Genomic DNA, 25,313 nt, shown 5'->3' with positions numbered 1-25,313 from the left:
TTTTCAACCAGACTGGAATGCATGAGTGATTTGATAGCAAGGACGGGTGAAGCCATTGGATTCTGCCTAGTATGTAATTGTTAAGCCATTAGCGTTGTCTGTTTAATTTTTCCCTTAAATGTTCAAAAACATTTAACTAGTATTGTGTGGCTTTTGCAAATATCCACCCTTGATGTATGCCTAATTTATTCTGTTGAGATGTTTACCCTTATACCAAGTATTTATTTGCCTACATGGAATTCATAGGTTGTTGGAGAGCTCATTTATTTATTTACTAATTTTCTTGGTTATTGACTATATGAAAGTTTCTACTAATGAGAATTCTTCCCCATTGTGAATCATTAATACATTAAGTACACTTCAAATTCCTCCAGTAATGATACAATGAGAATTGCTTAGCTGATTTAAATGACACAGATGTAGTACTAATTATACATTTTAAATTGGCAACAAACACAATTAATTTGCTGATTATCTAAAACAAAAGTAAACTTTTTTATTATAGTAATTTACTATAATTTATCATACAGCCATTTTCTTTGTATAATATTTATGCATTTGACAAACCTACAAAGAGATATGTAATTAGACCTGTTTCATCCATCACTGGCTGCCTTTTAACCAGAGGTCTTACGTGAACAGCTTACAAAGACACTATCAGATTAACCAAATCGTAATGGTGGCATCTTTTAAATCAACAAATGGGATTTTTTGCAAGTAATTTCTGTGGATTATTAAGATTGAATTGTTTTAATTTAACTTACATTACTTGAAGGTATTTTACAGGGTTGTTTGGACAGTGGTTTGATTGTCTGTAGTTTACGAGATCTGTCTGTGTTTAGATTGCAAATTCTTTTGGAAAATTTGGAACAAAATTCATTTTTTGAAGGGAAAAAAACCCAAACAAAACCCAACAAAGCAAAACCTCCCCCCCACAACCAGCAACAACGGCCTAAGTGCATTGTGCTCAGGGAAGTTTAGAATGATTTGTCTTGGATTTAGGAAATCAGAGTGAGGCCATTATAATATTTCATTTTCATTCAAGCCTAGATTTTGGGCATTAGAAATCTGCAAGTGTCCATATCAAGCCCTGTTACCAGGTCATTTATTTGCCTGTTAAATACTGGCTTTAGAGATCTTTATACTGGTGCCCATAGTGTCATACATTTTCCAGATGTATGGCATCATTAAAATAATTTTTGAAGTTTATTTTAACATAGAATAGCCAGACACATCTTGTAAGAGATTCTAATTGTTGCCTCTGGTATAATTCTTTAAACTGACAGTACCACCAGAAATAAAAAAAAAAGCAAACCAAACAAACCACAAACCAACACCCTTCTGCCAGCCCCCCCCTAACCCTAAAACAACCGGAACCCCCTCCCTCAGATGCTTATTCTGTATTTTCAATGTCACTCACTTCCACAGGAAGCATGCATATTAATCATGTTTTTACAAATTAAAAGGCCTTTCAATTCATTTAGAAATGATGTACAGTTTCAGATAGTGGCACTGTTGTAGCCACCATGGGCTAGGGAAGCAAATTTTATCAGAACATGTAATATCCTTTGATATGTGCCTTCCTCACGCTTGAGATCCCTCATTCCAGTTAAAAACTCAGTTTTGTTCTCCATTAAATGCTTCTAAGTCAGAAATTTGGGCTCTCACTTTTTCTAGGTCTATGCACGATGGGTGCAATAGGGGTATGCAATCTGAGTTTAAAATGAAAAATCCTAGATGTCATGATTTTTTCCACACTGGAAATTAATATTAATTTCCAACAAATAATAATATACCTAAGTGGAGAATGAGATCTACTAAAGAGAATCCAGAATTTAGTTTCCTTGTACACTGTCAATAGCAGTGCCAGTGATGATGGGTGCCAGCAGCACTTGTCCTGGGTGATCACAGGTGCATTTGAAGGAGATGCACCTCCATTCCCTCTTCTAGCATGTTCATTTCCCCTCATCATATCTCTTCAGCTAGAATGACAACCACATGCCAAGAACCACTCTTCCACCTGCGATCCAAAACCCTCAAAATGTTCTTTAAAAAAAGAACCCCAAACTGGTATTATATTTCTGACCATGAATCACCTACTTACTGAGGAAAAGCATTTATTTCTGTTTTATAAAATCTAGCTATAGACTTGGTAACAAGAACTTCTACAATGTGTTTTCTCCCTAATTTTAATTTATTTTTCCTTCCTTATTTTTTTTCAGGAGGGAAGATGGGTAGTGGTGAGTGTACAGGTATGGACATGCAGTTATTTGGGAGCAATTAAGACTTCCTTTTAAAAGTAGAAAACAGTGATTTCATTATGTAATATAATTTCGCTGTATTGTACCTTTAAAAAGAAACATGCTGTTGTTCTTGAACTATTAAACTATATGTGTCACTGATTTATCCTGTTACCAAAAGGATCTCATGTGTCACTTGGCAGAATGACAGCTTTTTTGCCAAGTCTATTGTATAATTGTGTTTTGTTAGCTGTTTTTGTTTTATAAATACTCTACTAAAGGGATCTCTGAAGAACAAGATTTTTGATGCAGTATTTTTCTTTGCTGTTCTTTGATGTTGACCTTCCCCCACTCCCATCACAGTAACAAGCACAATATTTTGTTCTCAAAAAGTTACCAATTCTATGTCAGGAAAAAAAGCGTTTATTTTTCATGTCAGAGTTTTTGCAAGCAGGCTGACTTCATTCCAGCAGATTCCTCTCTGAAACTCTTCTGAAACAATTTTCCTGGGAAAACTAGGTTTGTGAAAATTTTCTTTATTTGAAAATCTGCAAAGAAACTCCAGTGCTATCATTCTTCATATGTTTAACTACATGATCATGCAATACTAGCATTGGTGTATGTTCTTTTTCCTTCTGACAGTTTCCCCTTCCAGCAAAAGCAGCGACACAGGCTTGCTCTTTGCCTGTACATTTAGAGTGAGAAAATTCTCCTGTAATATTTAATCAAAATCCCTCTTATTGAAAAATAATTATGTAAGTTCTTATCCTATCTCTTGGTAGTTATGGAAAGAAAATATTTGTTGCCTGCTTTATAACAAGTTCTGTTTTTAAGCCCTTCCTCCTGCTTAATCTTTTCTTCTTTTTACTAAACAAATGCAGTTCCCTTAACTTTTCTTCCCAGGTCATGTTTGTGAACCATCTTGTCAGTCTTAAGGTTTCCCTCAGCATTGTCTACAATTTCTCCGCCTTTCCCAAGGAGAAATGACCCAACTGAATAGAGTATTCCAGCTGACTCTCCTCATTTCCAGGAGACTGGAAAACTTACCTTCCATGTCTTTTGCATGACACTTTACAAAATATTTTTCAGATTGACATTTACCAGTTTTGCCAACAGCATTATGTTTTTGGCTTCTATTCAGTTTGAGCTATTATAACACATCAACTCTGCTTCAACCAGTGCTGCTCAGCCAGGTAGCTCCCATTTTATATTGTGTTTTCTTTTCACTTTGTTGGAGTGAAATATTTGAATTTTGCCTTCATTGAATTGAATCCTGTTGGTATTATAACACTGCTCCAATTTCTGAACTGAGTATGAAATCTAATCCTGCTCTCAAGGGTGCCTGCAACCCCTCCCACCTCAGTGATAGCCATAAATATTCTAACATATTTGCTATCCAAGTTGTTAATGAGAATATTTAAAGCTTACCAGATTTTTGCCAAGACCTTGCATGATACAACCCTCCAGTTTGACAGTGAACCTTTTCTTTGGGAACTGTTCTTCAAATTGTGATGGATTATATAACTGTTCAATTTGCTCAAAATTAAATGCATGTATATTCTACTCTGTTTCTTAAAAAGAGGTACACCTGAGCAGCAGGGAGGAGGGCTTGGCTCCTGCCCATTAGGTGAGGTGCAAGCCTTGAAAGGGGAAGATGACTGCTGCTCTGGTGGTGCCTGAGTGCCCTTAGCTGGAGGAAACTTCTGGAGTGCAGGGTTAAGCAGACAGGCAGCCTACAGCTTGAATGAGAGGGAGATCTCTGCAGAGCTCAGGAAGCAAGCACATAACCGTGCCTCAGAGACTTATCATAGCAAGCCATTGTGTCCTTGCAGAAAAGACCATATTCTCCAGTCTTGCTTTCCAGTGTGACAACTTTCTGTGGTTTCATGGCTTGCAAAAAGTTTCTACCTAGTTTCCCCTGGGTCCCGAGGAAAGAGGCATCTGGTGGGCTGGAAATTGTCAGTGCTGCCTATTGATAATAGTTTTATTGCTGTATTTATACACCAAGCTGAGCAGTAATCAGTTTTAGAAATAAGTTATATAGTAGAGAATGAAGTTGGGTTTTGAGATTTTTTTGTGTCTATGTGAACGATATATGTAGTCTTCTATAGAGAGATTCTCCAAAACTTAGATCAGGGCCAGAGCCTGGTGTGGGATATAAACTAGTGAAGAGTTAGGGGGAAACCCTTCCACAAAATTACTGTGGCCTAAAAGTGTGCTCTGCATTGTTTCATCCCAGCTGGGCAGAGAAGCAGAAGGGGAGCTGGGGAAGCAGTCGTCATTCTCCAGCCATCTCGCTCAGTGGAGACCAGTGGGTAACTTTGTCAGTCAGGATGATTTTCTGTTACTGAGTTAATGTTTAAACTATCTTTTAAGACATTGATGGTAAATCAGAATGTGAAATTATATTCTAATTATATTCTGCAAACACTTGCAGCTGTCCTGGGTTCTTCAAGTTTACAATATTGGTCTCAAACCACTCAATCAAAAATGCTTGACCTGATGAGAGTTTATATGTTGTCTTAAATGAACTGTGATTTATACAAGAATATCTTCTCAGTACATTTGAAAAATAAACAATCAAAATTATCTAAGCATAGGAAATTTATAGTCTGGCTCAGCTGTCATCTTCTGGAATATGGGTTCGCAACCTGATAGATTTTATAGCTGGGCCGACTAACTGATCTAATGACACGGCCTTTTAGAATTGCCAGCTGTAAAACTAATTTTGGCAGGAGGAGTGGCCAGATGTGTTCCTCACTGTCCTCAGTCTGATCTAGGTTAGTAGGGACTATAAATAGCTTTATAAATATTTTACTATGTCTACATTTTTGTTGTGATGTAAAAGGTTGGGGGATAGATTGTTTAGCTTCCTGATGAGTAACACCAAACAGCATGAATGAAAAAATTACCCTTACTTTAAATAACTCAGTTTTCTCATATTTCTGTAGTATCTCCCTTTCTGGCTGACCAATGCTTGGTAATATCAGCATCCCTCTCTTCTTCATAGAGAGGCTGCTGCTGAAACAATGGCCACAAAAAATGGCAGTTGCTGTTGACTTCAGCCAAGAAAGGACCTTTATCATGGATGATTTTCTTCTCCATGTGGCTTTAACTTAAGAAGGAGATGAACTACAGAAGTAGCGTTGTTCAAACAAAAGGTGAGTATTTTGTATTTGTTGCTTTTTATCTGCTGTTCTGACCAGGAACCTCTGTCCCAAATCTATATGCTAGCTTTCAGCTGAAGATAGATGTGTCTAAGTTCTCAATCCAAGTGCATCCACCTACCTTTATTGAAGTTAATTTATTTATTGAACTTTGACAGGTTATTACCCAAGCTTATTCAAAGTGTGCCATTTAACTTTATCTCAAAGGATGTTCACTGGCAATTTATGGAACAGAGTGCAATATAGAAATCAAAAGGTAATCTACGTTCATTTGTGTCCCATGGCCACAAGAGACAAGAATCACAGCTTGCCTTTTGAATTTATGCTGGTTTGAGCAAAGGTGTCTTTTTCCCCAGATATTTAAGGAAAAAAAAAAAAAGAAAGAAAAAGTACAACCACAAACAAAAATCCTTGCTATTCTGGATATTGAACTGGGAAATTTAAGTGGTAATCTATTTCCTCATTTTTTTATTCTTTCAAAGAAAGCTAGCTTGCCCACACTCATTTGTATTTGTTTTAGGGAAATATAAGAGGTATTTGAAGGCATTGTTACTAGAAAAATCTGCAGCAATGTGTGACATAAATCTCCTTGTGTAAGTTTCAACTATATGTCATGGTTTAACCCAGTGGGATGGGGGAGAGAATCAGGGAAAAAAAAAAAAGTAAAACTCCTGAGTTGAGGTAAGAACAGTTTAATAGAACAGAAGGAAGAAACTAATAATGGTAATAACAACAATAATGAAATGATGATGATGATAATAATAATAATAAAAGGATTGGAATATCTGCAATTGCTCACCACTCGCCGAATAATGCCCAGTTAGTTCCCGAGTGGCAATTTCCCCCCACCCCCATGCCCCCCAGTTTATATACTGGGCATGACATCCCATGGTACGGAATGTCCCTTTGGCCAGTCTGGGTCAGCTGCCCTGGCTGTGTCCTGTGCCAACTTCTTGTGGCCCTTCAGCTTTCTCCCTGGCTGGGCATGAGAAGCTGAAAAATCCTTGACTTTAGACTAAACATTACTTAGCAACAACCGAAAACATCAGTGTGTTATCAACATTCTTCTCATACTGAACCCAAAACATAACACTATACCAGCTACTAGGAAGACAATTAAACTCTATCCCAGATGAAACCAGAACACTATAGCAAACCTCAGCACTGTTCACTTCTTTCACAAATAAGCAAAGCTTTGTGCTCATTTTGAAGTTTTATTTTAGTAAAGAGAGTTTAAGCATGTTCTTAATATGTGGTGTATGGGAAAGTGCTTTGCTCATTTATCAAATCCAGTCCTTAATTTCCAATGTGCAACTGTCTGTCCTTGTTACTATTCAGAGCAAAGACGGGATCCATGACAGGTACAGGCCACAAAATCTGATTTTATTTCATTCAAGTAACCATTTGGCTGTCCGATGTCTATAATCAGATGGATTAGTGTTCCTTGGCTTTGCTTTTCAAATTTGATAGAAAGCAAAGTTGTCTTGTTAAATAGATTCCTTGCTTGCTCTGTAATTCTTGGAGAAAGCCAAAAAAACCCACAAAAATTCTCTTTGCTTTCTCTCCCCAGAGCCTGCACTGGCATGTATCACAGGTGTGATGCTGGGATAAAAGTTATCCTACTTTTGTAACCTATTTGAATGTCTTTGTTATGTGTTAAAAGCACCATCTGTTCTGGTAAAAAATATTGAAGAGGAGAACGAGAGAAAGCATTTTGGGCCATGTTCTGTGAAGCAGCTTGTATAGCATCTATATATTGGCACCGTCCATAGATTTTTATTTGAGTTTTTGTAAAGTTTCACTGGTTACAGATAATTTAGTTTCAAACTAGGAACACCCAATATCCAGGGGCCTCTGATGGATGATTTATATAGCCGAGTAGTAAAATTATTTAATTTGTAACTCTGTATGTGTATGGGGTTTTTTTGAGCACTGTGATCAGGATTTCAAATGAAGGAAAATCCAACTTCTAAAATTTCTTATGGAAGAAAAATCTATACAATTTTCTTGTTTAAAGACAGCCTTTTATCACTCAGACCTGATTTATATTATGATAGTTATTTTTCTTAATATATGCCACTGAAAGAGGCTGATGTCTTTGAACATAACTGGATTAATCATATAAAATAATACAGATTAATTTAAAATGTTTCACATAATTGAAAATTAGTATTATCCTTTTTGGGTAATGAGTCAACTAAAATAAGTTGGTTAAAGCTTACTGTTTAAAAGTTTTGTTTTTCAGATTTGACTAGTCTACTATACCTTAAAACAAACAAGCAGTGAAAAGAAAGAAGGCAGACACAGATATATGATTCTTGCTGCCTTGTGTTTTGTTACAGGAGGCAATCACTCCGAGACGAACAGCAGGTGTTGGACTGGAGATCATATGGATATTTCTTCCATCAGGTTGCACTGGGAATAGGAATGAAGAAGACACTGTGGTACTCTGGGAGGTTTGTATCTGAACATTTAGGTATTAAAGGAGTCTTAAAATTGTTTGGATCAGACACATAGGACAGACAAGTCTCCTGAAAATACCTCTGAATATTGCTTTGTTGGTTGGAAGCAGTGCCTTTTCAACTGTTTATTCTACTTGTCCTTGGGCAATTCATGCAGTTGGGGGTAGAGAAGGAGGTTAAAGGATTTTTGCAGATGCCTTGTCTCAAACCCATATTCTGTCAAAAACCAGCTGAAACTTCTTTGCTGTTCCCTGTGGTTAGAAAGAGGCAAAGGGCTCTCTAACTGAGCAAGCTAAACTTCATCTTCACAATGTCAGAGCTCAAACTATACTAACACTCATAGTTGTCTCCAAATATGTGCGAAGTGTCTTGGATGACAGAACTAAAGCAACAGATCTAGGCCTGCAATTCCCCCCCCCCCCCCCAAATTTAAGAAGACCACAACATATATTTGTACACAATGGATAAATATATTTTATTTTTTATAGACTGATCTGTGCACTATTATTTCAAAGACAAACTCATCAGCTATCAAGAAACAGACCAATGTTTCTTACAACTGTGATGACTGTTACGTAAAGGAATAGGAAACACTCACCTTTTCCATGAATCAGACTGATGATCAGCAGAGTTTTGTTACAAATACAAATTTAATTAGTATATTAAGTATTTCATACCCACACCAAAAGGAAAGTTTTCCGTCAACTACAGCCGAGTACTACAAGCCTAGTAAAAATGCTAAGAAGAAGGACAAGTAATTCCTAGCTCTTATGAAGTGCAGATGCTCAAGGTTGTACAGAAATGTCACAGTAACAGTATTTGAGGACTGCAACCGACTACTTTTATACTTCTTGTTTGGAAAGCATTTTGAGAAAGGAAGAAAAAGAAAGTGGTGCATAAAAAGAAGTAGGAAAGAACAATATATGAAGAGTATGCCAGCAATGTAAATATCAGCTAGGGTCAGGTTATCCATGTGCAGATTATGTGTACTTGGTTTTCTGGTTCATTTTTTCTGGTTGTTTTTTTGTTGTTGTTGTTTGTTTTGGTTTGGTTTTGCTTTTCTAAAAATACAGGTTTTTCTGAAATTAACTGGTCCATTGGGAATCTACTTTGAATATAAACCGGAACATTTTCAGAACATGGATTTGATTTGTTGGATTATGAAAAAAGCAGCTCTATTAAGCCTTTTCCAACACAGAATGAGTGATGGAGATAAAAAGGAGGGGGAACTGTGGGAACAAATGAGGGCTCATGGGTCCAAGTTTTGTGTTCATACCTAATAAATACACAAGTGTGAAGCCCAAACAGTAGTTTTTTAGCATTCCAGGTATTCAGAGACTTCTAGGCTTCTTAAAATGACAAACCAACTAGAAAATGGTGATGCCACAGTGACAGATATTTGGAGATGAGCTTAGGATACTTTTTATTTACTTTTTCAATTTATCTTTATTGCTTTAAAACAATAACAAACTCAAAAAAAGCAGTTTTCTGGGGCATATGTAACTCTCCACCTGGAGAAAAGCATAATTTGTCCTTTAATTCTTTCTGCAGTATTACTCATAGATTGATTCTCTCTTTGTATAAAGCTTTGCTAATGGTGTTGGTTCCCTTATCAAATACTCCTGTAAAGTGTATTATATCACTTATGTCAGGTAAATTTGGCCTGAACTCAGAATCGTGCTGCAGTCTTTAAACTGATCTAGCAGCAGTGGTATAAACATCAATTATGATGCACTTAACTGAAAGTAAATCCATCTTATGTTGGTTGTAGTTTAACCTTCTCCATTGCTTTCAATTTTCAGGGATTTGATTCCACCTCCTATTGCTGAATTTTTATTTATTTATTTTTTTAATATTTCTGCAATATCCAGAGGCCAAGGTCCTGTTATGTGCAGGGTCCTGTACAAACATATAGGCAATTGCTAAACTTTCTGGAGCAAGAGCTGACTCTGTCTGAAGAGTGTTATAGATGGATGAGGGGAATGGGGTCCACAAGAATAAAACAAGCTGTGCATTTCCTCTGCCTGACAATTTCAATCTTTTTCCTCCCATTCTCTGGAAAACTGAATTCCATTCAGCCTTCCTTCACACCCTCTTCTCCCTTTTTCTTGTATATCCTGTCTCGCGCTGAACCCCACTGAACCTCATGCCCATAAGCTCCATCGACACAGTCAGCGAGCTATATTGCCTTCCCTTTCTTGCCAAGACTTGCTCTCCTGCCTGGGTGCCTCTCTTCCTAACAAATAACCTTTTTCTCATTTTCAGCTCTGTCCAGAGGACTTGATTACCAGATGTGTGCACTTATTTTCACTCATCTAGCTGCATTTACGGTTGTGTAGCAGTAACCTCTGCATGTTTTTAAGTTAAACATTCTTCTTGGGTGGTGGCAGGGGACAGGGAAGAGGAAGGAAGGATTGTTCATTTGCACTGTCTCAAGAGTGCAGAGTTACTTGGGACAAAACAATCCCTCTCTTTGTGGTAATCTTACTAAACGGTTGGATATGCATCTTTATTAACCTCCTAATATCATGACTGGCAGGTACAACCATTTCCAGACAATATGGTTCATTCAGTCTTTACTCGAACATTTACTGTACACCGTGGCTGGTATGAGTAGCATGGTGGATAAAGGCAATTATTATTGCAGCACAAGATTTATCTAGGTTAGGGGTTTTTTTCCTTTCATTTTCATTTTAAGTGAAAGCATTCCTGGCTCCCTATTAGACTGGCCATGTTAGGAAAAGTTGAGTGTTACACCTTCTTATCTTGTTTCCTGGAGTGTTATAATGAAATCTCTCAGAAGCTAACATAGCACTTGAAACTGTGATGCTTATTGGAGTCCAAAAAACAATAAAGAATCATGTTCCAGTGGGTGTCATCAGTTATCAACAGCACAGTAAAAGTTTAACAACAAGAATAGTGACACTATCCATGTATCTTACACTTTACTTCAGCTGGTTTGAGTTACTTTCAACACCTACGTAAGAGATTTAATAGCTGAAAGCATTTTGCTGCTTGTGGTATTTGTTAGAAATATAATCTGAACTGCTACAATGGAGGAACATCTGATCAAATTTTCAGTGACAAGAGACTGGCTGTTTCAGTTTTAAAGTCAGCCTTGACTTTCCAGCATGAGAAAACAAAGATGAAGTAATCCCTTGCTGGGTGTTCACAAACAGCAGGGCGTAGCTTTCTGAACAGTGTCGGGGCAGTGGGATGAGACACTTGAGAGGACATGGTTTGTGGCCAGGTGAGATGTGCAGCGTTCTGAAGCTGGGCTATGTAAGTTTCCACACCAAAAGGCTGCAAAGCATTTTTTCTGAGAGATACACATAAGACAACAGATGACATATATGTCATGCATGTCATCTGACAATTGTTAAGGGAACATACTCGCTTTTTTCTGTCAAGGTTTTTCAAGATTTGACTGCTGTCTATTGCTTTAATTGCATTTGTCATGTTGAGTTGCTCTGTTTTCTGCAAATGGCAAAGATGTATCATATAAAGGAACTTTCTTGACTGGTTTTAGCCAGCCACACTTGCATTTGGAGTATAACCTGGTGGCTGGTACTAAGAATTAAAAGGTATATGCAACAGTGTCTGTCTCCTTCTACAGTACTTTTTGTGGAACATGAAGAATTCTGGTACATTGAGTGGTGTGTGTAGGAGGAAAGGAGAAAACCAAAAAGTGCTGGAGTGCTTTCTGAAAAAAAAAAAAAAAAAAAAAGTTATTACTTCAAGTTTCAGGATTTAGGGGGTGGGTGGAATCTTCCTTGTGTTTGGAATAGCACCTGTGGGAAAAATCATGCCTAAACATTATTTTTTATACATGTGCTTCTGTAGCAAGTCTTATCATTTACTGTCTAAGTATCCGTGAGTAACACGCACATGGGTAAACGCGGACCTTTACCAGACAGCAATACCCATTAGAGGTTTTTCAGTTTGACTTTAATCTTCTCCTTGCACATAAACAAAAGTGCTTCTTGTTGCTGTGTATAAATATTATCATTCTTGATATTTTTATTTGGAAATACATAGCAAGTTAGTGGTGGAACAAAATATTTTGCATCATGCAAATGACTGGCAAAGTCAGATATATTCAAGGAAATTATTAATTTTGGTTTACTGCCACAAAAAGAAAGTTCATGATGATGCATAAATCCTGTGCTCCTCAGTGATTTTAGCATTAGTTATTAGTTGGAAAGTGTCTTTATATAAATGCTTGCAACACTTGTAGTAAACAAGACACCTGAAATCAACAGTGGTATTAGTGTTCCTTATCTAACACTACTGATGCAGCTTGTCAAAGGACATGGGGATGGACCGTTTGGATTAATGCAGGTTGGCATATGGAAGAGTTGTATGAAGCAGGGTTAGGGAAAATTGAGTTTTGTCACCCCAAGTTTTAAGGGCCAGAATCAGAACTCTGCAGCCTCTGAAAAAATGGGTAAAAATAGAAAAAAGGAAACAGAAGGCCAGGTGGATCGAGCCCTCGAGAATTTTCCTCTCCATTACAGGAGGGAGAACACATACAAATCTGTGTGTTGCATATATGGAAAGAAAATATATACTGTGTTTCTCATCATCTTTATATTATAACAAAATATGTGTGGAAGACTTGTGTAGATTTGGGCAATGAGCTAAATCCTCTTTGACCATGGGACAGTTCTCATCATTCTTCTGCCAAACAGAGCAGAACCCTTGCACCTGATGATGTCTTTTTTTGGGTGATTATGCTGAAAAAAATGGGAGGATATGTAAAGTCTTCCTCCTGTAAGGGGTTTAAAAAAAAAAAAAAAGTAGTACTGCTGTGTCAACATATGGGATGTAGCATGCAGAACAATCCATGTCTATGACAATTCCTTGATGCACTGAAGTTCTTATAAAGAAGTTTACATACTGCAGCAAGCCATAGGCTCAGACACTGCATAGTAACACAGCAGACATTAGATAAATGCTCTGACTTTAACTTTGAATGATGTGTTTCATCTCCACAGTCCATTTGCACATCTCATGCACATCTTGTTCATTTGGTCTTTATTCAAGGGTTCTTTATGTGGTCATATTGTCTACATGGATTTCACATCTTGAAGGCCTATTTTGTAGTAGAGGGGGTACTCTAGATGTGTTAGTACTGAGGCAAAATAGTTAGAAGATGTGGATTTGCAGCGCACCAGCATTTGGGAACAGACAAAGTGATGGCATGGTTGTGCTTTTCTTACCTTAGTACTAGCCACCATACTACTTCCTCAAGACAGTACTTTTCATATCTTGTGAGCAGGTTTACAGAATAATGAAATTCCATGTTCCCCCAACACTGTGAGACAGGTTAGGATACTGTCTTGCTAGGAGAAATGGTTTTATTTCTCAAAAAACCTAGACAAAATCTCACCACCTTGGAATTCCTGCTAATAACTGAGTTTCTCTTGTCTTCCTGAGCATTCAAAGTATGGTGTTACCTGAATCCATATTGCCTAATGGATTTTTTTCTGTTCCTTTCATTTTCTAACTACCTCCAGAATGATTAATGCTAAATATTTCTTGTATGTCACATATGTATTGAAGATTGCTCCTTTTTGATTATTTTTTTTTAATACTAAATTGCAAACTATTGCTTTAGGTGTAGGGGTAGAAATAAAATTCTTAGCACAAAACACCCTGTTACATAAGGCTTTTATCAAAGTACTAACTTAAAGTTAAATCACAGCGTGTTGAGAAGCATACAAGTAGCATGACTTTGTTCCTGAATTTTCTGAATTTTTTATGAGGTTCTTCATATTTTTTTCTCTTAAGAAGTTAGAAATATCTGAATGTTTTAATTGGTGGAAAATGGAACTAAAACCAAACACGTTAAGTTCTCTAGTGTTTTTGCTCACTTGAATGATGCTTAAAGTGCACAGTGCACATAGTTCTATGCCTGCATTTTGCCCAGCTATACAGTGATGGCATGAAGTGACACGTCAAATAGACTTGAGAGCCGAGCAGGACAGGCGGCATTGCCATCATATCAGACCCTCTATCTTGCCACTGCTACTCTTTAAATCTTTTATTAACCTCCCTGGCTGGAGACATAGGGGTAAAGACAAGTTCAGAGCAACACTGAGATGCATGTTTTCAAAGCATTGTATGGCTAAATCCCCAACAACCCCCTCTGATACTAATGGGAATCCCGCAGCAAAATGGAAGGTGTGATGCAGGCATTGTGTTCTGAGTGACCTATCTATGCAATTATGAAAGTCCTTGTGGTATGTAACATCTTTCATTTGATGTGGGAGGGTATATCTTAAAGAGCTATGGCAAAGAAAGCTAATGGTGTCAGGAGCATTTCCCCCTTACAGTTCATGGGAGAGGAGCAGTCTGTTCTTGTATCATGCCTCAAATCCAGGAGCCAAATATTGTTCAAAGAAAAGCAAAAGGAATTTTATAGACTGTAGGATTAGCCTTCCTTTCATATATAGTTTTAGTGATTGCATTCAATGATTTTTGATATTTTAAGAAAAAAACCTGGATAATGGGAAACCTTATTGCAGAATAATGTTTTCTCAGCTTGCTACAAGAGTTGTATGCATGCTTACAAGCTTGGGGATTTAGATAATTTATGTACTTAAATTTTCCTCCTTTGCTTTTTCACTGGTACTGTAGCTGCACGTGAGTTAACATCTGTATTTTTTTCTTATATACAATAGAAGTTCCATGTATGTTGTATTGCATACAAGTATAAGGAAAGCTAATAAAAATTTAAAGTGTTTTAAGTTGGACTAACACTGAATTCTTACATAGTGTAGATCAGGATGATTCTTCTTTTTGCTCTAGATCTATTCACAAGAAGGAGAATTTAGGAGATGAATGTTTCATTTCTAGTTGCTACATTTTTAGCTTCATACCTCTGAGATTAAAGCCCCATCTGTAAAATTGCAAAGGTAACAGTCATACCTTTCATGAGTATTTTGAGTATAACTGCATTAATACTGGTGTAATACTTAACAAGTATATCAAGATATATTATTTATACAAATAACTTTTTTTTTTTTCTGACTGGTTCCTTCTATTTAAGGTCCTTGGAAATGGCTACTAAGTCTTACTTGGCAAAGCAGGAATAGAATAATGTTTTGAGGAACATTTGCGCTGTATTTTCTAATTGAATGTTTGCTCTGAGCCTTTAGTTTTTCATTTACATAAAGATCTATTTCATCAGTTCGAACGAAGAAACCAGCTCTGTCTCTCTGCAGGTCCCTCTGCACATCTTACTTCAATCTCCCTTGGTTTTATTTATTCTTAGGACAAGTTACAGATCCTCAGAAATAACTAGATTATTAGTTTTGAAGGAAATTAGTTTTGAAGTATGCCACTACCTGCAACCTCGTCCAGTGTCTCTCCAGGCAGGTTCCTGACAGCTGTAAGTGGCACCAGTAGATAGGTCCGAGAGCAGGGCATTGCTGATCACGGGCATAGATCTGGGTTTCTCAGGCAGTCTCCCAGGTGCAGAATCAGTTTCTTATGACACTGTTGCTCATCAAGGGCCTTGCATATTGATCATGTGGGCTGTGAAACTAGGGTGACAACTGTTGAAAATACCTCAGGTGATTGGTCATCCTTTCGCATAACTAACCTGGCTATGGCAGATCAGTTTTTCTAGCTAAATCCTTCAGGAGAGCAAGTAATGCAAGGTTAACAAAGAAACTTCTTAGGCATGTCCACTTTACTCCCAGATAAGTTAAAACAAACAAACAAACAAACTTATCAGCCTAAACAGTTGTGGGGAACAATAGAGAGTCCTGATTTTTACAGCACATGTTGCTCAGGCCAGAACCTCTGATGAGGCAGAGACTCCTCTGACTTTCTGCCCGGTCCCCAGGGCACAGGAAATCTTGAGCCCTTTTGAAGCAACCTTTGACTTTTTCCATCAGGAGACCAGGGCAAGAAAATCAGCCACGTGCCTCTAGAGCAGGGATTTCCTAGCTCTGTGTAGAGAAGCCTGCTCACTAGAAGAACTGCCCAGCCTCTGAGTGCTCAAGGGGATCATCCCTGTGCTGTGAGGGACAGTGGGAGCCATGCAGCACCACACCAGTATCTTAGTTTCATGTTCCCTTGTGCTTTTCTTACATGCCTTGTGCATTATATACGAGAATCATTGTGTACTAATTTTGTCAAGGATAGACTTGTCAAGGATTTCAGCATTGCCTAGGTGTGTTAAGTCAAGGAGCAGGCTATGATACAGACTGTGGCAGGGAACATTGCAGGGAAGGTTGCTATTGCATGGAGTGCACAGTTTGACTTGGGAACAGTCCAAATCCTTTCACAATTATCAATATGTTTCAAACAGCAGTTTGTACTGAATACATGCATATTTATACTAGGAAACATATAATTTATTAATCCTAGCTATTAAAGTAATACATAGGGTTCTTTGATTGACATCTGGCTCTGCTTCCTAAGAATTATGCTAAGAGGGAAGACCTAATGTAATAGATACGCAAGTTTTCTCCTTGGTAAAAAGGAAGTGTTTAGGTGCCCTTACCTGGATGTTCCCATGGCTATGTATCTGGGGTTGAGTTGGTCAACCTTTTTTGTCCTTTGCCAGTTAAAGTAGGCTTTGTTATAACTGTTGTTCCTTTATTCACTAACACACTTGTTTGGAGGAGTTCAAAAGGCTGTAGAACAGGTCTTATTACCTGTCTGTGCTCAGACCTGTGGGTCTGAGTAGAGCAGCAGCTGATAGTGAAAGCTATTTCTACTGTTTCTGCTCTCAAAGGGTTGTCCTGCTCCTGCATTGCAGATTCATAACTGGGGATAGTAACCTTTTAGATCACCCCAGCAACTAATTGCTGGAGAAGACAGAGAGAGCAAGGTTTTGAGCAATTCTTGTAAGTTTTTCTTTCTACGTCTCCAGCTTTGTGGAGGTGAGACAGCAAGAGTTTCTTGTATCTGTGTGCTGAAGGAATTTAACTGTTGGACAGAAAATGGTTTTTATACATGTTTTGTCCTGAAGGCTGACTGAGAATACCTGTCCATGGAAAACTAAAGCACTCTGTAGAGAAACCTGAGCTTGGGATGAAAAGCCATAAGCACTATAGCTACTTCCCAGCGGTGCTTCACTCAAGCAAACTATGAACACACTATGTGCGTTCATTTGAACACATTATAGGTCGAGGAAAAATGTGTGTGTGAACTGTTGAAGATTTTCAGTCAAGAAAGAGGCAACAAGTGTACACTGTGTAGAGGTGCCCAGGCTCTGGCAGGGGGCTGCAGGGCGGCCTCTGTGAGGAGAGGCCGGGGCTGCCCCGAGCCGGACACAGCCGGTTCCAGCCGGCTCCCACCGACCCCCCGCAGGGCACGGCTCAGCCCCGCAGCCACCACGGCAGAGCCGCGGGGAAAGCCTGTGTAAGAAAGGGCAAAATGCTGCCCGGCTGCGAGGAGAAAAGTGTGAGAAACAGCCCTGCAGGCACAGAGGGTAGAGGGGGAGGAGAGGAGGAGGTGCTCCAGGAGCCGCAGCAGGGATCCCCTGCAGCTCCTGGAGAGACCACGCTGGAGCAGGTACCCACACTGCAGCCATGGAGGACCCCACACTGGAGCAGGTGGATATGTCATGAAGGAACTGCAACCTGCGGAGAGCCCACACAGGAGGAGATTTATCCTGAAGGACAGAAGCCTATGCAAAAGACCCACGCTGGAGCAGGGGAACGTTTGAGGAGGAAGGAGTGGCAGAGAGGAGCTGTTACAGACTGACTACAACCCCCTGTTCCTCATCCTCTCTGTGCCACTGGAGGATGGCAATGGTTTAAATTACTTTTCCCCAAGTTGAGTCTGTTTTGCCAGTGACAGAAATTGGTGAGTGATCTCCCTGTCTTTATCTTGACCCATGAACTTTTGCATCTTACTTTCTCCTCCTCTCTTGTTGAGGAGGAGGAGGGAGGGAGTGGCTGGGTGTCCATCTGGCAGCCAGCCAACATCAGCCCCCCACAATATAAAATAATGTCATAATGATACTGTACTGCAAATGGTGCCCAAGACTGTGCATCTTTCAAAGGCACTGTGTTTAGCAGAGTAGACATGCCCAAGAGGGATGGCAGATGCTGCTGAAAGGGTTTTGTAGACTATGGCTTCCTGAGAGAGAAAAAAAGATTGGACTGTTCCAAGATTGGTTTTGTTTGAAAGGTGAAGATAAACTCTGAGGGTGGGATTCAGTATTTTAAAACTAGGCACTGAGTGCCATTTAAAACACAGATAGGTGTCCAAGGCATTTTTATATGTTGGGCAGCCACCACACAGGACTCATGGTCTACCGTCCTGGGAGGCCAGGTGGCACTAAGTTGTTTAACACTAAACACAGACTTCCAAATCCTGCCCTGATTGATAGCGTATAAGGTGCAATGCATGTGTTATTTACTAATGGATGGAGTTTTCTGTGTTTTAAGGAAAGTGGTGGAACTTCCTTGTGTAACATGCCCGAAGTACCTGTCAGTACCTGTCCTTCTTTGCCTTTCTTCTTTTGTCAGTGGCACCCAGTAGCCCAGACTGATGTTGCCTCCCTGAAAGATTTCACATGTGGACTGAGGGGACTGTCATCTTGCTCTTGACATCTTGTACTTAGTATTTAGACATCCTGTGCTTAGAGGACTTCCTAACTTTGCATTTTTTTTTCAAATACAGTGGTTGTTTTCTGTATTTGAGGAGAGTAAACCTGAGGTTACAAAACAGTTGACAGATAAGTGGAGCTACAGCTAGGTAGCATGGGCTTTCTGCTTGGCTGCTGACTGCGTGATGTGCTGAAATATTACCCAATATAGGCTTCATTAAAAGTAGGCTTGCATGTTCAATGTGGATTAAGAAATTCCCAAGTGTGTCCTAGATGCATATTTTTAACGCAACAAAGATGCTCGGTGATGTAGATGGGTGTGTTCAGTCTTCTTCACAGCAATGCTACCTCATCATGAATAAGGAGACTAACAAAGTTGAAAATTATTAACTTTGTCTCTGGGTCCTGGTAATTCAAACATTCAACAGTACCATAGCATTTACTGGCCTTCAGATCGACCTACTGACTATCTTGAGATAAAACAACATTTGGAAGTAGATTAATCATTTAGGATGCAGTTGCTTTGATACTTGTATCAAGTGATAAAATCCAGAGTGTTTGCTACTGGAAATGAACATTCATTGAGGTTTACTTAATGCATGTGCAAGAAAAAGAAGGAAAACTATGTTAAATCAGCAATTTACTTCAGTTAACTCAGTTACAGCAACAGCTTATGGTAGGCTATGAACATACGACAGGTCAAATACTCACATAGTAACAGCCCATGTAACTTCACCCAGAGTATCCTGGTCCCAAATAAATTAGAGACAGGTAAGTGAAATTAGGTTTATGGTGGGTGGGGTACTGCAAGCTAGAAGTGCTTACAGCACTATAGCTACTGTGGAGAAATAGACACTTAATCATATGTTTACATGCCTATACAATCAGTGTAATTAAATTACTGTCAAAAGCACATCATTCAATTTTTCCTCTTTAGGAGGACTAAGTAGAGCCTGAGGACAGGAGGAATTCTAAATAAGGGGAAGATGCAACTGAGTAGGAAATGAAGGTTAAAATAACCCTAAGATAAGTTTCTTCAAGGGGTAAATGAAGAAGAGTTTTTCACTAGAACTGTACATGCTTTTAAGCAGCAAAGACATTAGGCAAATACTTTTTATATATTCTTAAAATAGATTCATTAAAAATGTTCCTAAATGTGACTCCTCAGTGATGTTTAAAAGGGCCAGGCAATTTTAATTCTGTTATTTTAAATAATAAATACATAAAAATATGAAAAAAATGGGGAAAAATCCCTAAAGAATGTACGAAACTTTACATCTAAGCAGGTTATTATTTTACCCCCAAATAATGCACCTTTACCTGCTTTTATTAATCAAGTTTTTTAAAGTGTAGGCTCTGTATTTATTGGGTATGTAGCCCAGCAAAATTTCCTGGAAAAACTGAATTAAAAAAGGGAGAAAAATTACTATATCTCACTATTCCCATGTATTGTTGTTTGGCTGGATATTTTCATGAAAGATACAACGGTGGAAATCCTTCAGTGAATTTTAATTTGTGTGTTGGTGTCATAATGCCAGAGTAGTTTACAACCAAAATGGTTAGGCCCTGGGCAATGAATTTCCAAGTTTCTAGCACTTCTCCAGATACAGATATTAGATACAGAGATTATTAGATGATAACTAAACATTTTTTACTGCAACTTTTTTTACAGACCTGATATTTTACATCAACACAACTACTATTCTTCTGTTGCCACAAATTTAAGTAGTAATATTGAATGCTATATTTTTCACCTCTTAAGACATTGCTACTTTTCCGTGGAAGGTTACAAGCCCAAGTCTGGAAAGCTCTGTTCCGTCATCAGAGCATTTGGGATTGTAAGAGTTACTAAAATGGAAAAGATCAGGTCAATATTTGCATCAGGTCCTTTACAAAAGCGAAGTGTTTGGCATCTGCATCATGTTAAGGCAGTTCAGTTAACGGGAGCTCCTGTAGTGTATAATTGAGCTGCAGGTTTCTGGCACTTCTGAAAGTCAGCCTACCTGCTTATTTAGAATCTTAAATTTCAGTTATGCAGTAATTTTCTGGAATGAAGCTTATAGCAGGACTAGAGTTTAAACATGGATGCCAGAGCCTGAGTGTTGTTTGGAAATTCAGACCATAATTCAGAAGCTGAATATATAGCAAGTATATACACAAAATACCAGCATAACTAATGCTGTTGACATAGTGTGGTGTATTCTGGGAATTTATAAGAACTTGAATAAAGGACTGAGGCTGATAGTACTACATGCTATAAAAATAATAATAGAAAAAAAGATGATAGTTTGTAAATAAAACAGCAATTGAAATTAAAGAAGGGTGTAGAAAACTGATGTGATACATGATACAGTTCTAGAATTAGAAACCTCACTCTAAATACAGATATATTTTTTAACTATTGTCCATTTTATTTGATGCCAGGTGTAACAAATCAGATAATCTTTTTGCTGTAATTTCTTAACATTTGTACCAATAGTATAAGTTTACTCTGCTGGTATGAGTTAAATAAAAAAAAAAACAAAACTGTGTTATGGTAACGATTATAAAATAAGACAAAAATCTGCCCATGTTTAGAGGAATGTGATTTCATTTACTTCAATACAGTGCTGGAAATTTGTCAGGTTCATTGCTACAAACAAGAAACATACTATTTTTTCTCTCTCAGTAAGCGCAGAACAGAAAATTACATATTTTCTTTAAACAAAACTGCCTCAAATTCTTCCATGAATACTTGAAGTTTTCAGGTGTTATCCTCTAACAAAACCTTCAAATTAACACTAATGTACTTGACATTATGGAGTGTGGTTCTTGAATAGAGGCCATGCTAAGGTTTTTAAAAGGTTCATACCTTAAAAATTATATCATCATTCTGCTCTCTGAAGGCTTCCCTTTTAGCAATGAAGCTTATTTTTGTGCTATATGATGTCATAGCCCAGACATTTAACCTAAAGGGAAAAATTAATAATTAGCTTGCAGATTTGTAGTTGCTGGAGTTTAAATTTTGGGCAGAGACAAACACAAAGAAGGTATTTGGCAGCTTATTGTTTTGACAGAAACAGTAAGAGTGGTCTGGTTGAAGAAATATGCTTTAGTTAATATTAGTAGGTTTAAATTTTTTTTTACTGTTTATTTTGCTTTTGCAAAAAAAAATCTACCTTAGAGAACCAAAAGCAGTTTCTTGTGATTATTTTTAAATATACATTAAATATCTTTAGTCAAAATTATAATGATTATAAAAAGTCTGTCACCTTTTTATTTATTTTTTTATAATGTAATATACAATAGAATTTTGTCATTAAAAAAATGTTACTGCATGACTGCATCGAAGGACTGTGATTCAAAGAACTGTGTAGTATACCAATGTAAAGAAAAAAAAACACTCTTTTTTGTTCTTTTGTGGTAGTATTGAATACAGTGTTTTGTGAAAACTGATACACAACAAGGCCTGTCAAACATATGGCTATCGCATTAAAATTTTTCATTTCCCACTGGAAAATTAAATATTTTCACCTTGCTATCTGTAGTATATCTTTACCAAATGTAGGAAAATGTAGGGAAAAGTACACATCTGCAGGTAATGTTATCTGGCTGTTAAAAGGAAATTTGGGCTCTTTTGAGTGGCAGCTTACAGAGAGATAAACAAACATTTAAAATTAATTATACTAAATGCATAAAAGGGACAAGGTTACAGTAAGCATAATGTGTTTTTTTATTTATTTATATGAAACATAAACATCAATGCACACTGTTTACGATACTGCCTTAATTATCTTTCCTCTTGTGATTTTTTTTTTTCCTTTAAAAAGCAATAGAACCTGAAAGTCACTCAGAGGATGTATTTTATCAGATTTGGAAAACATGTAATTCTAGTAAGTTGGGAAAAAGCACCTATGGTAATGAAGAACACCAGCTTTCCTGGGAAAGGTATAGTTCCCTAATTCAGAGCAGGCATTAGAATATGAAATCAAGATGTTTAAATATCAGATGAAATTTCTATTCCTTTCTCTTTCATTAGTATTTTTGTGCATTCCTGGATGAGTATATCCTAAGCATCCACAAACTGAAAATGGTCTCTAATGCAAAGGCAAAACTTGCAGAACATTGGGCACCAACTGGAAAATGATTTTATTTCAGCTACCAGTGGATCATTACTAATAACACAGATTTACTTTGCCTTCGTGTTCAGAATACTTACATGTTTTTGTAAGCCGTCTACCCAGAATTTACAAATAGGAAATAAAATAACCCTCGAAAGCCAAGCAACTTCTCCTTGTCGCCATATGCTGCATCTTTTCCCCCTAGGTTTTGTATACTGTGTGTGCTGAAGAATGGTGTCTTTTCTTTTCATGTTGCTCTGTCGGCGGTCAAAACAGCTATTCTATTCATGAATATGTAAATCCCATGCATAAAATCAGAGAAATTAGCATGGCGATTCCCACTATAGAATGTGCCCAATTATATCTGTCTAATACGTGAATAGCGATGATTTAATCTTTTAACTATATGAGCAGATTCAGGTACTGTTACAAGAGATGCTGTAATTACAGAATACCCAAACACACAAGCTGGATGTGTGCACATGCTGGGGGATCATCGGGCTTTTAATAAGAACTGGGCATCTGATGCGTGGCTGTGATGGAGTGCATGCAGATTCATTTACAGGCGCTTACTCTGGTGGTTGGTGACAAGGGAGAAAAATGCCCTAGGTCTGCAATACCCTTCCCCTTACTAACTGAGACTCATTTGCATTTGAAATTTTTTTTAGTTCCTACTGAATGCTTGCAATTAGAACGGAACGAATAAAAGTTTGGATAAATAAAGGGAGAAAATGGTGACTGTATTTGCTAGGCATCCTTAACTCACTTGGTTTATCAGGAATGGGTGTTGGAGGGGGGAGGAAGGACATGCAGAAAACAAAAACAAAAAGGCACAACCAGCAATTGATGCATTTTTGTATTTAAATAAGCAGGCGTGCTCATGCATATTTATATGACGTGCATGCCTATGCGCTGCTCTGAGCAGTGGCACTGCGGCTCGGCTGCAGTAATTAGGCTGATGTAATTATAGCAAAACAAAGCAAGCTTAGGCTGATTTTTTTTTCATACAGTGGGAACATTAAAGACATATGCGTATTCCAGTGTACAAAAAATGAACCTGAACTGCTGTCAGAGGCTAGGAGGACAGTGTGGCCAGTGCACCTATTGTGTCACTGCTGTAGAAAGCAGCTTAGCGATTGGCCACTGTCTGCAGCACATAATACTGACTGGTTATAAAGGACTTGTCTAGAGGAAAGCCTGTAGGTACTCCATTGTCTGGCAAAGTTGATATGACTGCATTCTTTTTGCAGGGGGTCAGACAGCTGAACTGTAAAAGCTGCACAGATTATTTTTTTTTTCCTCCTTCTTCCTCTGTCTCTCTGTCTCTGTCTCTCTCTCTGTCTCTCTGTCTCTTCCATACAGCATTTTTCTTTCATGCCCTGTCTCAGTTTGCATAGTTAAAGAGAATGCTAATTAAGATCCCTTGTCTTAACCTGAAAATAATTACTCGGATGTAAACAGAAAACTGGCGATAGTTTGAAATATTCTTGTGTAGTACAAAGATAGAAGTTACTGTTCTAGGGGAAAATAATGAAGAAATTTTTTTTGTAATCAAGGTAAACAAAGAAGAGTTGTTGCTTCTCTTACTTCCTTTCTTCCATTCTTTCTTTTTTTTATTATTTTTCTTTTTTTTTTTAAAACCAATGATGCCGTGCTATTGCAGGTCAGATAATGTTTTATTTCAGAAAGTGTGCTAGCTACATAATTTAAAAGTCCACAAATCAGTTGCAATTTAGTGCTTATTAATCCTTCTTAGGATGTAATTCAGTGAAAGAACTGCTTTAAAAAAATTCTTTTCTGTATTATAGACGGATCTAACAACGCAGTCTGGGCTCCGTGCCAAAGGCTGGTATTTCACAGCAGCGACCGCCTTACAGATGAGCTGTGGGAAGCAGGAGGGAGACTCTCTTAGGGTGCCACTACTATGGAGACACAGCTGGGCTGAACAAGATTTGCTTCAAACGACAACAAGAGAGACAGAAAGTGTCTGGTTCGACCGCTGCCCAAGCAGGCAGTAACCAGAAGAGCTAGCAGCCAATCCGGCCATGCTGCACTGTTCGAAACCAGCTCTACATCCCAGCCAATCAGTGACATCACTGGTGAGAAACTCATTTACATCATGCAGTAATGAACTTTGTTTAACGTATCCTTTTTTCTTTTCTTTTTTTTTTTTTTTTTTCCCTCACAGAGATTAGGTCCTCCATTAATTATTCTGCCAGCATAATTTGAATCGCTATGCAAAACGGTGGCTACATTTTTCCTGATTTTTTTTTTAACTGTGTGCTGTCTCTGCAGGTAACCATGGGCATTGTTCCATTTTTTTTTCTGTTGGCCCCGTAAAACCTTTAAAAGAGTCTTTTATTGTTAATATTGTGCATATATTTTTCTTTCATGTATGTTTGTCTCCTTGTAGTCCTTACCTAATGTGGTACTGCTTCCTCCAGTTATAGTCTGAGATTACCTTTAATCATCTTGGAAGGTAAAAAGGGTGTTGCTGCAGCATCGAGTTTGCATCTTTAGCTGCCATCACGGTCTAAGTACTTATTCTAATGCTTTGGAATCATTTTGCTGTGGCGGTTTTACATATCTGGCTTTCTCTAAAGGTTCTTACATGCATCTGTTACAACTGAGTGAAGTTCAGTACTGTTATATTTCATTCTTCACCACTTTCAGCCAAGATGTCATTTTATTAATGAATAGAACTGAGATCATTTCTGTACAAATTTCACCCCCTTCCTTCTACCTCAACACAATGCACCTGATTTGCA

The 25,313-nt window shown here is 37.9% G+C and overlaps 1 long non-coding RNA gene across 1 annotated transcript; it reads left to right on the top strand.

The window, feature by feature from the left end:
- The first annotated feature begins 5,254 nt into the window (after positions 1 to 5,254).
- LOC142033703 (uncharacterized) lies at positions 5,255 to 25,214 on the top strand. Its single transcript, XR_012651306.1, has 3 exons — positions 5,255 to 5,401; positions 7,750 to 7,863; positions 24,354 to 25,214. It is a non-coding gene; the product is annotated as an uncharacterized LOC142033703 (long non-coding RNA).
- The last annotated feature ends 99 nt before the right edge of the window (positions 25,215 to 25,313 follow it).

Source organism: Buteo buteo, chromosome 8, assembly GCF_964188355.1.
Source record: "Buteo buteo chromosome 8, bButBut1.hap1.1, whole genome shotgun sequence".
NCBI classification, from domain to species: Eukaryota; Metazoa; Chordata; class Aves; order Accipitriformes; family Accipitridae; genus Buteo; species Buteo buteo.
Note: the sequence above shows the minus strand (reverse complement) of the source record. Positions and strands in the feature narration are given on the sequence as shown.